Source organism: Camelus dromedarius, chromosome 2 (genome assembly GCF_036321535.1).
Source record: "Camelus dromedarius isolate mCamDro1 chromosome 2, mCamDro1.pat, whole genome shotgun sequence".
In the NCBI taxonomy this organism is placed as follows: domain Eukaryota; kingdom Metazoa; phylum Chordata; class Mammalia; order Artiodactyla; family Camelidae; genus Camelus; species Camelus dromedarius.
This window is the reverse complement of record NC_087437.1, coordinates 107235095-107251348: the sequence shown is the minus strand read 5'-3', so window position 1 is coordinate 107251348 and position 16254 is coordinate 107235095.

Sequence of the window (16254 nt, the reverse complement as noted above, 5' to 3'; positions counted from 1 at the left end):
GGCAGCAGAAATGAATGGGGGTACTATGTAAGAGATTACTCTTTAAATTTTGTTTTGTTCTTGAGGGGGAGGAGGGTAATTAGATTTTTTTTTTTTAATGGAGGTATTGGGGATTGAACCCAGGACCTTGTGCATGCTAAGCACGAGTTCTACTACTAAGCCACACCGTCCACCCCAAGAGATTACTCATTAGCTACTAGAAGAAGTTATTGGATGATGATTCAAATCAATAAGTTAAGCAATAACATTATTAACATACCACTCGGAAATACGGAAGTAAATATCAAAAGAAACAGCTAAAAGTTTTGAAATAGTAGTTTCCAAGGAGTAGAACTGTTAGGTATGGAGGCATTGAAATACTGTTTTTTTAACTCTAAGCCTTTAGCATTAAAAAAATAAACTATGATGAAATATAATTGATAAAATTATAAAATTAAAGGCTGGAATACAAAACACAAAAATTATAAATGCCTTACTATTAAGATGTTCTGGATGATAATTGTATCATCTTTTTCTTAGCATTTTAAAATGTTACATGATTCATAGATTTTGCCAATAAATCTTTATAAAGAATAACTTTCTTTTGTATTTTATTCTCTTTTAGAATACATTTTAAGTGTTCTGTAAAAATAATAACTTGGTCGTGTGGAGAAGGGAGAGTACATACAACAAGGCTTGTATGCTTCAGATCTTACTACTGGAGACAGGACAGGAGGTGGCTCTCTGCTGGGCCCATTATTGAACTCAAGATATGATGAGAGGGGACAAAATGTTTTTCAGGACTAAAGGAGCTGCTGGTTTTGTCAGTAAATTTAATAGGCCAAAGAAAATACGTATCAGGGAGGACCATCAGCTCTGCAAAGTGGGTGAACTAGGGAAAGGAAAGCCCAGTTTCTTATTTGCAAAGCTAATGATTCAGTTTCAGAGCATGAAAATTCACCAAGGTAAAAGGCATCTCTGAGGCTTTTTTGGCAGATAGTAGGCTGATTGCAAAAAACAATCCATTCACACCTCTGAGTAATAAATCATCAGAGTCACCAAGGAAAGTGGTCCTTGATAAGGATAATCTTAAGGTTACACCAGGAAATGGCGAAATTTCTCAATCTCTGATTTTAGGTTAACGTCACATTTTCTATATCCAAGAATCAAGAATGAAGATGAAATTTCTCTTTCAAAAAGAAATATCTGTTCTCTTCTTAGACCAACATAAGACATCCTTAAATTTACAGCTAATCATGTGGGCTGTAAATAAAATGATTCAGGTTGGTTTTGGTTTTCCTGCAGATACAATGGTGTAATAAGGGAACGTTGGGATATTTCCTGATCAACAACCTGATGCTCAATTTAAAAAATTATCACAGTTTCTCTATTGAAAGTAAATATTTTCCGTTAAATCATAAACGTATGCAGCACATAGTGTGAAAGTATTAACGGTGTGTATTTAGCGTATGTGGACAGTACAGTAACTAGACACATGAAAATACTTAGTCTTTACTGAGTATAACTGGTAGAAATATTTTAAGGTTAAAAGTGAACAACTAAGGTCCTCCTGAGGAGGAGTAGAGTATGTATAATATGGAAATGAGATTTAGAGTCAGGAAACTTGGATTCGTTCCAGCTCTGCCACATATCAGCTCTGGCTTTGCCCAAGTTATGATTGTCAAGCCTTAATATACCTATAAGCAAAATACAATTTATAATATCCTTGTCATAGATCTCTTAAAGGATTAAATACATTTGCCAATCCAAAGTGGCTACTACAGAAACTGCCACGTAGTAAGTGCTCAATAAATATTCAGCTATTGGTACCAGCTGGTACAAAATGAAAGAACACGTACCCAAAGGTAAAGAGCAAAGTTGTACATCTGTATCCTACATTACTGTTATTGATTATTGAAAGAGAAGGTTTGAGACCAAGAACCGAAAAGAACCCAGGCAGAGGGCACTGTGTGGGCTCTCAGTAGGCCATCTGATGTCGAGAACCCAGGCCATAGGGTTTTAAGTATCGATGCGTGTCAGAAAGCAGACAGTGCCAATGAAGTCGCTGCGTGTGGCCTCCCGCCAGGGCTCTGAGTAATTGGCAGAGCACTGAGCATGTGACTCATTATAAGTCAAATTGCTGTTAAGTGAGGAACCACCTGTAGTTAAAACAAGTGCCTTACTGAATTTGTTAGCCTGAGAAAACTTAAGGAAAGAGTGGTCTCTTTGATGCAAAATCGTCTTCCGCTCTGACCTGCAGTGCTTTCTCAGAATTCTGTCTTGCCACACCTTTATCTGGTCAGAGCATCAGTTCTGAGCTTCCCCTTTACAGGAAGCTGGGCCCTGGGACTTGGGTTATTGCAACGCTAGATGCAGGCTCATCCTTCTTTACAACATTGTGGATAACTAAAAAATTTAAAAAAGGACTTATTTCCCTTGAGCCTCATGGATGAACCATACTAGAAAGCCCTGTCCTACCTACTCATTCTGAGTTCTGCCCACAGATAGGCACTCAAACTTCAGTTCAGTTTCCTAAACCAAAACACAATCGCCATTCACAAAATCTGTTGATTTTCTCTTTCCCTTCAGCTTGGCCAGGGCAATTTTCTCTTTTTAACATTAAAGTGAAATTCTGTTTGGATTTTGCCACGCATTACTCAACACGCACGTCTCTTCTCTTTTCACAGTTAAAGCTCTACAAGATAATTAGGTCTATCTGTTCCTCCAGTTGGGCCTGAATCAGCCTTCATTTTCTTTTTCTTTTTTTTTTTTTTCTGTATTTGCATTTATATTTCACTAAAAAGCCTGCTAGGCTTTTTATAACTCCCCTCTCTTCCCTTTCCTTCCTCTGCTGTTAGCAACATTAGTCCTCCCATTTCTTCAAAGTGTTTTTCTCATGGTAACACTGAGGTTATGGGTTATGGGAGGAAAGACTATAGAGATGAAAGATGCAATGTCATTCTGATCACTTCAGAGCGAGGGTGCTTACCATCAACATCACGTACCACTGGCGTTGTTAACCTTGAGAACCTGGCCTAGTAGAGTTCGTAGGACTCCTCTATTGTAAGGACATTTTCCCCCTTTCTGTACTCTGGTCATTGGACACAAGTCCCTAAGTGCAACCCACACTAGAGGGAGGGAGAGCTAAGCTCCATCCATTTAAGGGACACAGTATCAACATAGTATGCAGAATTCTGTGTGTGAGTGTGAAATCTGTGTCATTTTATTTATCTATTCAACTGTATATTTGTGTCAGATGTTTGTTTATTATATGCTTTGGGCTATAATCCAAAAATACTTTATTTTGCGGCTCAAATCTGTGGGATACAAAAGTAAGCTCTTTCGGTTTGGCTCCCATATTAAAGCTCATAATAATCTCCTCCATTTTATTATTTCAGTTCAATGCTTTAATAAAAAGCATACAAAATGTGCTGTTTTTGCAATTACATCAAAATTCAGCATATTAATCAACATATTGTATCAATTTTGCACTTATTTTACTTTTACTCTATGCCTGCCTTCTGTGTTGACCTTTCTCCTGCTACGTTTTATCCCTTAACCACTCCTATAAAAGGGCCTATTAGTTGATGGCAAAATTTCATAGTCTTGGAAAAATTGTTTTTCCTCTCTATTTCACCCTCATTCTTAGAAAATAATATGGCTAGGTATTAAACTCTGTGCTTACCATTACTTCCCTTCCTTTTAAGATATTAATCCACTATTTTCTGTTACCTATTTTTTGTTGACCAAAAGTTTGCTAAATATTTGTATGGATGTCCTTCCACTCTGGTAACCATTAATTTAAACTAATAATCCTTTGTGTTAGGAAGATTCAATGTAATAAATCTAAATAGAAATTCTTTTTATTAATTCATCTTTTAATTGAAGTATAGTCAGTTACACGGTGTCAATTTCTGGTGTGCCGCATAAGTTCCCAGTCATGCATATACATATATATATATTTGTTTTCATTATTTCGATACTCAGAGTAAATTTTTGATCTAAGGAATTCTGGAAACTTAACAAATATTTTCTCTTTCTATACTTTTTCTCTGTCATTCTCTTTATTACCTGAGTCTGTGGGATCCTTTCTGAATAATGCTCACATCTTTTGCCTGCTCCTTTGTCTTTATATGATGCTGCTATGGTCTGTATGAATACGCTCCCCTAAAATTCATATATTGAAGTCCTAATGCCCAGTGTGATGGTATTAGGAAATGGGGCAGTTTAAGTTGTTAGGGTGGTTTAGTCCTCTTATAAAAGATCCCACAGAGCCCCTGACCCTTTCTACCATGTGAAAATGTAACAAGAAGTCTGTGGCCCATTTGACTGAGCAACCAAATAAGAAAGTCAATGAATATTTTCCAATATATTATTAAAATATAACATTTAGAAGGATATTTATTTAACAAACTTCTATCTAGAGCTTCGTAAGGAACAGTTTTTTACCCTTTTTTTTTTTAAAGTAAGCCACTTCGTATAGTACAGTATAGAAGAATGGTTAGAACCACAAAATCTGAAATAAAATAAACTCAGTTCAGAAACAACTCTACCACTCTATTAGCTGTGTATGACCTTCAGAACTTTATTCAATCTGACCGAGGCTTTCTTAGGCTCGTTTGACCATGCTGGCACCCTGATCTTAAACATCCAGCCTCCAGAACTGTGAGAAATGAAGGCTTGTTGTTCATAAGCCACTCATTCATGGTATCCTGTTACAGCCACCTGAACAGACGAGACAGATTCACTCTAGATGAATTCTTCAAAACCTTCTTTCAAATTACTATCTTCAACTGTATGCAGAGTTTATGGATTTATTCCATATATATATATTTTTAATTTTCTATCATTATGATGTTTTGACATCTTAAAGAATCTTTCTGGTTGGGGAGAGACTGCTTTCCCTAGAGTTAACTGGTTCTTATAGGTGGGCAGGGATTCAGCTGGGGAAATGTCTTTGATACGCAAACCAACCAATGCAAAGCCATACCTCCTCTATCTGGTGGCCAACTCAGCACAGAAGATCCTCTATCTGGCGCTTAGAAGACAGATGACAATACCTTTTGCCTTAATCATCCCAGGGCCAGCCACCAAGCAACTAAAGCCCACACCTGTAGCTCAAAGCCCTCTAAAATTATGCAAATAGAGTAGATAATCCTATTTACCTTACACTGCTCTGCCTTTTTTCCCTGAAAACCTCAGTAAAGGCCATGGCCTAGGCTACCCCCCACCTCCTGCTTCTGCTTCCTGACTAAAACCTGGTGTTTCTCCAGTGGCCCCACAATGTGAGTTGTGCCTGTTGATTCCGGGGAACTGTAAGCAAATTAAACTGCTTTTTTCAATGTCATTGCCTTTCTGTGTGGTCACTCAGTCACCTTTATAAATTAAAACCTGGGCCCAGAACAATGAAATTAATTTAAATAGTTTTATATTTTAAATTTTTTTAATCTTATTATTTTGGAGGGGAGGGGCTTTTGGGGGAGAAGGAGAAATAGGTTTATTTATTTATTTATATTTTGAATGGAGGTACTGGGGATTGAACCCAGGACCTCATGCATGCTAAGCACATACTGGATTGTATTTTAAAAACACACTTTTTATTTTTAAGATTTCTAACTTCTAAATATATATTACCTATGTTAGCATGTAATAGGTTTATTATTATGACAAATGAATTTTTTTTCAGTTCTGTTTTCTATCATGGTAATTATCAGGAGACATAATCACATATTTAGGTCCTCACATAAACCAAAATTTTGGGGGGTCATTAATCATTTTTAAAAGGATAAAGGGACCCCAAAATATTTGATATTCACTGCTTTCTAGAGGATGGAAGTTTTTTTGTTGTTTCAACAGAAACATGATGAAAGAAAAAACATCAAGTATTCTACTCTATACATATGCCAAGAAAACATTGAGAACCCACACATTTTCAAATGCCATCCTAGCACCAAGGACTTGTGGACATTTTTAAAGGAAAAAAAATAAAAGAATTTGGCTATGTCTTACACTGTTTTTAATGGAATGTCAATAAACATTAAGGGAGTTCTTATTCGAGTCCCTTAATGTTGGGAAATGACAGAACAGGAAAACAAGTGAGCCTTAATCCCAAAATATGCTACATTGCCACAAAAGTAGATGAGTCAGTTTATCCTTGGCCTCTTTAAATACTTCTGTTTTCTTACCCATCTCATGGTTGATTGAATATTTGGGCCAGAATTTTCTTTATTGAACATGTTATTTCTCTGCTATGAGCTGCTTCTCTTCAACAGAACACTTCTGGGGAAATGAGTCAAATGATGCATTTGTTGGTTTCACATGTGTCAAAAAATAAAATGCTTTGGGAAGTTTCTAATCAACATTTACTCCAGGCATGCTTATTCCAACTGCCACCGTCTTGCCTTCGCCATCTGCCGCTCTGTAGAAACGTTTGCACTCTTGACTTCCTCTTTAACCTCATTGTAAAGGAGAGCCATAGTTCTGGACTTTTTGTGCATAACCCATCTCGCCATCTTGTAGCTTTTCCCAAGTGTTTATCTCACTGGTGAGTAAACTGCATTGTGTGAACCACCTGGAGTCACTGTCCCGTCTGCCTCCTTTTCTTGTATCTCTGGGCAGCGTAAGTGAAATTGTTTACATGGTAGGTCTGAGCCCTTGCTGCACTCCCCTTTCAAATCTATCCATTTTACTTTCTGCCTTACTTATTTGTGTTCCCTTCACTTCTACCACCAACAATCAGAGACGACTGCCTTTCAAGAAACATCCATTTTAAAGAAACAAAATGTTTTAGTTTTTTCTTTCTTTTTTTTTTTTTGGCTCAAAATATTTGGCTCAGAAATTTATTTTCTCATATCCTGGAGGCTAGAAGTCTAAAATTAAAGTGTCAGCAGGGTCACACCCTCTCTAAAGGCTCTAGGGAAGAATCCTTTCTTGTCTCTTCCTAGCTTCTGGTACTCGCCTGCCACCCTTGGTATTCCCTGGTTTCCAGCTATTGCATGGCTCTAATGTCTGCTTCACTTCTTCACTGACCATCTCCCCTGTGTGTGTGTGTTCCTGTATCTGTGTCTTATAAGGACACCAGTCATTGAATTTAGGACCCACCCTAACCCTGTATGACCTCATCTTAACTAATGACATCTGCAACAATCTTAATCCCAAACAAGGTCCCAGTTTGTGGTTTTGGATGGCTTCTCTTAAAGAAACAAAAAGCTGTGGTTTTAGTTTTGCTTAATCTCTTACCTTAGCTTTTTGTTGTGTGATAATAAATATTCAAAACAAACAAAACCCAGAACCAGAAATGTCAGGCAACTGCATAGGCTGACTATATTTCAAATTATGAACTGCTGCCAGGGGGAAGGGCATAGCTCAAATGATAGAGCACATGCTTAGCATGTGTGGGGTCCTGGGTTTAATCCCCAGTACCTCCATTGAAAAATCAAATAAATAAACCTAATTACCTACCCCCTGCAAAAAAAAAAAAAGAAAAGAAAGAAGAAAGGTGAACTGCTGTATATTTTATATCTAAGTTCTTCCAGGAACCCCCAAGTTATTAGAAATGTGAATACCATATCCACTAACCCTAAGGGTCCCATATTATGCATCATGTGATGGGAAAGATAAAAGTCATTGAGTCTTCCTTCAAGTACAGCAACTTCTACCATATTGTCACCACCTATAATCTCTTCTGGCCATGGGGCTCTAGAACGCAAAAAACTTCTACTAAACTGAGATATAGATAGTCATGATTACTTTCATAATCTATAATTATTTCTCTTTTCCTTGAATTTAGAGCAAGATCATAAAAAAGAAAAAGAAATTAAATATTCTGTGCTTTGAGGGGAGGATATAGCTCAGTGGTAGAGTGCATGCTGAGCACGCATGAGGTCCTGGGTTCAATCCCCAGTATCTCCATTAAAAATATAAATAAATAAACCTAATTATCTCCCCCTCAAAAAAATATTGTCTTTTATCTCTCCTCCCTTAAATCCTGTGGGATCAAAAGAGATTGACTTAATAGAAATCAATTAAACAAATGTTTGTCAAGACACTGTGAGGTCTGAGGTTGTGCAAGGTGCAGGAGGTGTATGTAGATAGGGGTGACAGTCCTCTTATTCTGCGACAGTAGCAGTCAAGAATGTGGCAGGAGGGACAGAAAGACAAGCCCACAAATGACTTCAACACTGTCAGAGTATAAACACATGAAGATATGAATGGAAAAAACAAAGTCGTTTTTAAAATTCCTCTCTACAGTTACCTTAGACATCAGAGATAATGACCATTAGAAGATACAACTGTCTAAACCCTTTTGGAATTCCTACTTCGCATCAGGCTTTTCTCCAAATTTAGCATCTAGAATGCCTTAAATACCTTTATTCTTCACAGCCTTAATGATGTGCTTTCAAAACCTCCTGTCAGCGAGATTTGCAAATATTAATTACTATATACAAAATAAACAGGTTTCTTCTGTATAGCACAGGGAACTATATTCAACATCTTGTAATCATCTATAATCAAAAAGAATATGAAAAAGAATATATGTATGTATATGAATGGCTGAAGCATTATGCTGTACACCAGAAATTGACACAACATAGTAAACTGACTATACTTCAGTTAAAAAAACACCACCACCTCCTATCAGGACAAAGCCAGAGGCACATGCTGAGTGCAAATAGAAATGGACATGAAAGAGTTAAAACTAAATTCACTACTGCTGTAGTGGGATAATAATAATAATAATAATAATAATAATAATAATAATAATAATTTATTTTTTCAATTTGATTTTTATTGAAGTGTAGTCGATCAATTTTTTATTTGCTATGCACCAGGCACTTCATACACATTTACACTCTTAATCTTTCTAAGACCCGAACAAGGTACATGTTACAATTTTCCCTCTTGCAGATGAAGAAACAGGGAAAGCAAAGGGTCTAAAATAACTTCTAAATTATCAAGGATCACAGATAGCACGTGGGCTGAGATAGAAACCTGGGCATTTGGGCTTGCTGCTGTTTTTGGAGGAATGGGCTCAATCCTACAGCAAGTTGGCACAAAGTAAATCTTCTGTTACTCCTGTGCCCCACGGCTTTGTAGAAGAATGTTGTTATGATGTTCAGCTCTGGTGGTTCGCTCTAATTACCAAGAGCTCTGTGTTGAGTGTCTTTCTCCACTGTGGGGCTGGCACAGTGACGGGGCAGCGAGCCAAACATCTCATCAGAGCACACTTTGGAGGGGGGTTAGGTGTTCCTTATGCTCCAGAATTTCACAGACATTTACGGGATTTCATAGATTCAACAGCTTTAGAATAATAGAAATACAACTGAAGTCTAAGTTTTAACTAACCGTACATGTGAAAATTCTTCAATCAGTGAATCAGTCAGTTAAAAAGTGTTGACAGTTTTGATACAGCTCCTTGTAAGAAGCACAGGTGAGTGATAAAGAACAGAATAACAGAAAATACAATAAGAGACTAAGTGTCATGCATTCATTAGTTACTTGAGACAACAATTTTCAGGAATGATGTATGAGATAAGCTTGACTGCTATGTCAGACAAATATATTAATATTGAGTGTTCATTCCTATAACCTTGGATTCAAAAAATATTTAGACTGTCTACCATATGCAAAGTATTATGCTGAGGACCAGACACACTGTGGCAAGCAAAATAGGGGTGTGTTCATTCAGATTGGTACTGTTTTAGGTGACAGAATTCCTAACTAAACTGGCATAAGCAAAAATAAGGATTTTATTGACTTTGTGGATTCAAGGATTCTAAAGTTACTGTTTTCTCTCTTTTTTTTTTTTTTTCCTATCCCTTGGTCTTATTTGCACCCTCTTGTTCTCATTCTCACCACTGCTTAGTCTGCTTGCATTTAGTGGCATTTCTCAGATAAATGGCAATCATCAGAGACTGATTAGATGTGGCTTTTGTCCCCTTTCTTCTTCTTTTTTTTTTTTTTTTGAAGGGAGTGGTAATTAGGTTTACTTAGTTATTTATTTTTAGAGGGGGTCCTGGGGATTGAACCCAGGAGCTTGTGTACACTAAGCATGTGCTCTACCAGTTGAACTACACCCTCCCCGCCTTTCTCCTTCTTGGGGTCGTGTCTACCCTATATTCCACAGCTGTCTACCTCCACCTTATGTCAGGTGGATCAATATGGCCAGTTATGCCAATGGACTGTCAACAGAAATGAAGACTGCCACTCCTAGGAAGACAGAACGTCTTATCTACTCTCTCCTTCTTCCTTTTCTAAGTCAGTGATGGAAGCAGCAAGTGGAGGATGGGGTAAGACCACAGGATGAAACATGGTTGAATTCTTGATCAACTGCATGGAACAGTGCCCCATGTGCCATCAATCCACAAAGAACTGTGCAATGATCGAAGGATAAAACATGATGATAAAAACACTGAGAATTTGAGAGCATTTACAATAGCAGTTAAAATAAAGTTCAATTGTGTAAGACCATTGAGAATTTATGGATATTTCATAGTACTTAGAGTTCCATTTTTAATACCTGATCCTTATATCTTGTGATCAAGGAGAAAAACTAGACTTGGCTAATGACTTCACAAATGTCCCAAGTGGGACTCCAACACACAGAGCTCTTTCTGTCTATAGCTAGATCTCTGGGGTGCTCTGAGTTCCTGGTTTGTTATCAAGTACCCAGCCCTGTGGGAAGGGGACAGAGATGGAATTAGCTTTACTCAAGCACATGGATTGTGTTTCCTTGAAAAGGTGTGGTTTTATTATTAGAGAAAGAGTGGTTAAGAAAGGTGACAGACAAATACCGAACACATGCATAAATACTCAAAAAAATGGTTAACACACACATTTTGCATAGTTAACATGTATCTATTCATGTCTCCCATTTGCCAGTTACCAAACTAGAAACTGGTGTTACGAGATGATAAAGATAAATGTGGTTCCTGCTTTCATTGGAGTGGGCATTTTAATGGACAGGACAGACATAAAGAGAGAGGAGGGGAGGCAAAAAGAGAAAGAAGGATGAAAAAGAGGCCAAGAATAATTCCGAGACATGGAGTTATCTTCAGCATGCTAAATGCCTACTTGTGTCGGAGGGACCAAATCATTAGACTTGTCAACGATCAAAGGCAGAAGCAATGTCTATGAGAGAGACTGGAGAGGGAGAGAAACAAAATCAGAACACCTCATAGTCTCAAGACATTCTTTTGCATTTTGTGGGGAGAATACATTGTTTGGCTAAAAGCTCGCAGAGAGTCCAGTCGAGACAGTTTGCCCTTTAATCCTCTGGCTATCGATATTTTTTTAAATGATTTTTGGATTTTCTGAAAATTCTGTAAAGTTTAGCTGTGAAATATACATGAGAGGCTTTCTTGGTGTCAGACTCGACAAGTTTTCTTCCACGAATGCCTTTGCCTTAGTTAGTTTCCATTTGCACCATTTTCCTCAATCCACTTTTCTAAGAGAAAGACATCTTAGAAGCAAATGGATGGATAAAATAATGACCTGTTTCATTACTGCTTTGGCAGAAATAAATGAGGATCTGAAATGCCAAAAAATAGGTTAGACATTATAGAGTTAATTGTAAATATGTGTTTAGTAATTCACAACCAACTACTGGTAATTAATTCTAAAGTCATGAGTCAAAAGAACTCTTTCAGGTATAACTCAACAGTCACCTAAAACATTGGGGCCCAGACTGACATGGACCATCCAGTCTGATACCCTTTGTGGGTAGATCTGGTGAGGACTCCCTGTGGAGGATGATTTTTGAATATAGGTTTGAGTTTCATGAGTGACAGCACCACAGCCTCATTCTCTCCTGCTCAGCTCTGTTCTCAAAAGAATGAGACTCCCCACCTGTGTGAAGGACAAGGGGAATCTTGCTTCATCACTTACACAGACTGGAAAGGGTGTAGATGGATTGGAAGAGGATCCAGAAATCAGGAAAAAAAAAAAAAAAGGAGCAAAAGTAAGAGTCCAGCTTTGGGGAAAAATAAAGGAAAACGTGGGCCAAGATGAATCCCCTGAACTATAACTCAATCAAATTCCATTTCCTCTTCTTTTCCTGCTGCCTCAAGCCCATGTGCTTATATTTTCAAAGGTGAGAGGTAGCCACCTTGTTGGAACCCTGAGGTACTTCAGTAGAGGTGGAAGGGGAGTTTCCAACAAGCCCAGGACTGGATAATTGGAAGGAAAAAGAGGGAGAGTCAAAGGTGATGGTCATGTAATGGATTCCTTCCTGGGACTTAGAATAAAATCTTTATTCAGTCAGTCAGTACATAAGCAATGGTGGCATTGTTACTTCCTGTTTCTGCCATGATTGAGGGCTTGGGAAGATGGGTATAGCAAGACTCACCAAAGTAAAAGAAAACAAGTAAACACTGCCCAGCTTTTACCTGAACCCCCATTCTCATGTAAGATCCTAACCTGGATGACTGCACTTCCACCTGTTAACAGCTGCCTAGGAAATGTGTGTGTTGGAGCGGTGTGTGTTAGTCCACAGACGGCCGTGAAAAATGATACTGTGTATCTCTTTCTTAAACCATCTCAGCAACTTGCAGTGACCCCAGCAGCATGGGTGGAAGGTAAGCTTACTGATCAGACAGCCTCTGTCTCCATTTCACTAGCCAGTGGTGAGAGAGGCAGGAACAATTTGATGCTCATCAGCTCCATTTGCACTAACTTCAGCTTCTTACTTCACTGGCCAGAATAACACAAATAAATTTTAATAAGGAGAGATTGACTGGTATCCAGGGAGGCTTTCGACACTGCAGAGCTTGAACAAGGTGTTGTTGCTATTTAACCTTAAAACAAAACAAAACAAAACAAAACAAAACAAAACAAAACAAACTAGTTCTAGGGCTATGAAACAACGAAGCCTACCTACTACAATTACAGTGGCAACTACTACTCATTAAGCAACTTGAAATCTTAGCTTAAATTTACCATCATGAAGGAAAAAATAAAAGCCTCAAATGTTTTGAATTACTCTGGGCTGGAAATTCCTGATTTTCCATGTGTTTCCAGTAATGTTTGATTTTGAGATGATTTCCGGAAAATAAAGAGGAAAAAAAAAAAAGAACTCGCGTAACTCATAAAAGCACGTAATATGCACATAATTGTGTGAGAAAAGCTAAAACAACATTTCACAGCTGGCCAGCATAAAAACTGACTTGTCGGTCTTACTTTACAGATAGCACCTGTATGTCTTAAATAATACACATGTACATTATTCATGTGAAGACTTTTATACCGTATAAAATTTCTGGGTATAAGAAAAATGAAAATCTAGTTTTCCCCCAAATTTATTTTTTATAAAATTAAGTAAAACTGATTCTGAAACATATGTTATGTATCACAACAGATAGACCGTTCTGTAGTATGTCCTAGACAGGGAGCAGAGAACATGGTTTTGAGTTATATTAGGAGTATTTCTTTAAAAACACACACACACACACACACACACACATATTCAGATCTCAAGAAAGTTTTCTCTGCAAGGGGACAGGGGAGTTGGCATAAGCTCCTCTCCTATCATCTCAGGATTCTCTGCCCACTCATCACATCAGAACAGCCTAGACGGGAACTGAGTTAGGGCTGAGGGTTGTGTGCACGCGTGTGCGCATGCGCGCCGATTTGTGTTGCGTGTCTAATGTGTGTGCCATCGTGCACGTGCTTTGGCGTGTCAAGAAGCACGTTACATCATTGTGGAATTTATGGTAAGAGGGGAATAAAGGGCTAGGAAAAAAGAGAAGAAGGATTTTCAGGTTAATAGTTTCACCCTCTATAATTTAGGATTCCTTTTAAAGCTAGCGTAGTACATAAACTCCCTTCCCTATCCCCAAAGTGTAAGCTTTGGTTTTTGTTTTGTTTTGTGTTAAGAATATTTAACGTAAAAATCTACCGTCGATTAAATTTTTAGACGTACAATATAAGATTGTTAATTATAGGCACGATGTTTTACAGCAGATTTCCAGAAAATATTGATCTCTCATAACTGAAACTTTATACACTTGAAGAGGAAGTCCTCACTTCCCCCTCCCCCCAGACACTGGCAACCATCATTCTACTCTCTGCTTTTATGAGTCTGGCTCTTTTACGTGGACAACAAGACGGAAGCTGAAGGACATTATGCGAAGTGAATCACGCCAGTCACAGGAGGAGAAATACGGCATGATTGTACTTATTTGAGATACCTCAAATAGCCTTGGGTTTTGAAGCAAGTCTTCTCAGATCTAGTATTTACAAAAGGTGAGTGGCACTAAAGGAAAAGGCTGACCCAGAATCTTTAAAACATTCATATAGGGCCTTAAGCAGCAGTGAAACTGTCCCGCTCCCAACATCCACCATGCTGCCTCTCAGGGACATGGTACAAAAGGACCTCAGAATACAGCAAGACCTCGGGTAGGGATCTCAATGCGGGAAAGGAAAATTATTGCAGAGTTGAGAGACTGTGATTCTTCTACTTGGGAGGTAAGCAGCAGGTGTTTGGCTGGAGGAGAAAATTTTATTGTCAGTTATTTCCTCGCTCTTAGCATTAAAATCATAGATGGGGGAAGGGGAGGAAATGACACTTTAGCAAATGGAAATTTGAGAAAATACTACTTACAAGGATATACAGATCCTATGGAGTGAAGCTGTACTGGAAATACACAGCTCAGAGCACCTGCAGAAGTTGTTCCTTTGCTTTTTTTCCCTATTTGTATTTTCCAGTTTGCATTCCAAGTATCTCTTGGTACAAATGGCTTCATCGCTGAACTGTCAGTTTCTCTGAACATTAATCATGGCTTATTCATCTTTATACGTCTCCAGAGAACCTCCAGAACATTTTACAGTGGGCCCTCGACAGATATTTGTTGCATTGGGTGGACTTTAAAAGATGTTGCAGATTTAGCATCACATTAGGGGGAAGAGATTTAGGTTAGGTTTCAGGAGAGCTGGCCAACAGTGGACTTTTGACCACAGACAAGTCACTGGGCTCTGTTCTTAGATAATCCCCAAGATATTTCCAACCTGTAATATCCTGGAGTGGAAAGTCTCTCTCCCTTTGGGGAAATGTAAAATTACGTATCAGGTGTGATCATATACTCTAGAAATGCAATGGAAAGTTCTCATTAAAAATGCAATAATAAAACTGCTACTTGGAATAATGAAATGATGAAGTAGCAATTAACCCACCTAAATGTTTATCTTTCTGCTCTAAAAAAGAAAATAAAAACCCAAGCTACCTTCATCCAGAGCAAGTTATTTCTTTGGACTGACAGACATTAATTTTGAATGTTTCTGGAACAGTTCCTCCTAATCTACAAGGGTAATATTTAAAAAGTATTATGAAATGAATGTCCTAAAGTGCCCAAGTTATTCTCACAGCAAAAAAAAAAAAAAAAAAAAAAAAAAAAATTATATCCAAGTACAAGTTTTCTGAATATGTAAGAATTTACTCATTATATTTATGAGCTGTATTAGCTCCTGTCCTTGTGAATATATGGTTATACTTGATATTCACCTTTGGGGCTTGATCTGTTTCTATCCTATCCTTCAAAGTATTTCTAAACATCTGAATATTCTATCTGAGTACAAAGATCATTACATAATTAAAATGGAAAGCTTAAAATTTAAAGGCATGATTTATGTAAGACATGTAGTGTTTCTGAGAGAGGAGAAACCATTCACTAAGAAGAAAATTCAGCTGGATTTCTTTAAATGCTAAATAAGAGATCTCCTGTCTGTGAATCCAAATAATTGTAATTCGTAAATTTACACCACTGTCATCTAAAATGCCTGTCTACCAAAATGATCCTTTGAAATTAACAATAATAAAAAGAGTTCAAGTTACTGAATCAAAGTTATTTCAGAGATGGTATTTAGTGATAAATATTGGGCCACTTTTTACTGAAATTGGTAATAATAATAATAATAACAACAACAACAACAATAACAAATGCTACCAAAGGGCACAAGGCAATGACCACTGAAGAGAATGCCCAGCCCAAGACATGGAGGCTTTTGAGGGGACAAAGAAGAGTACAGGACTCTAGGTTCTCCTCCTTTATTTCTTGATCCTGATGTCTCTAGTTCCTCAAAATACTCAACTGGTAGTGTTGCCCTTGGACAACTGACCACTGAGAGACTGAGGGTTATGGAATTAAAAAGCAATGGCCTTCAGCAGTAGTGACTTCCTCCCAAATCTTGAGGTATTTCAGAATCCACCAGAGGTTGCTGGGTGGTCTGGGGACCCCAATGATCGGTTCATTTATAAACGAGAACTAACTCCCAGGACACACA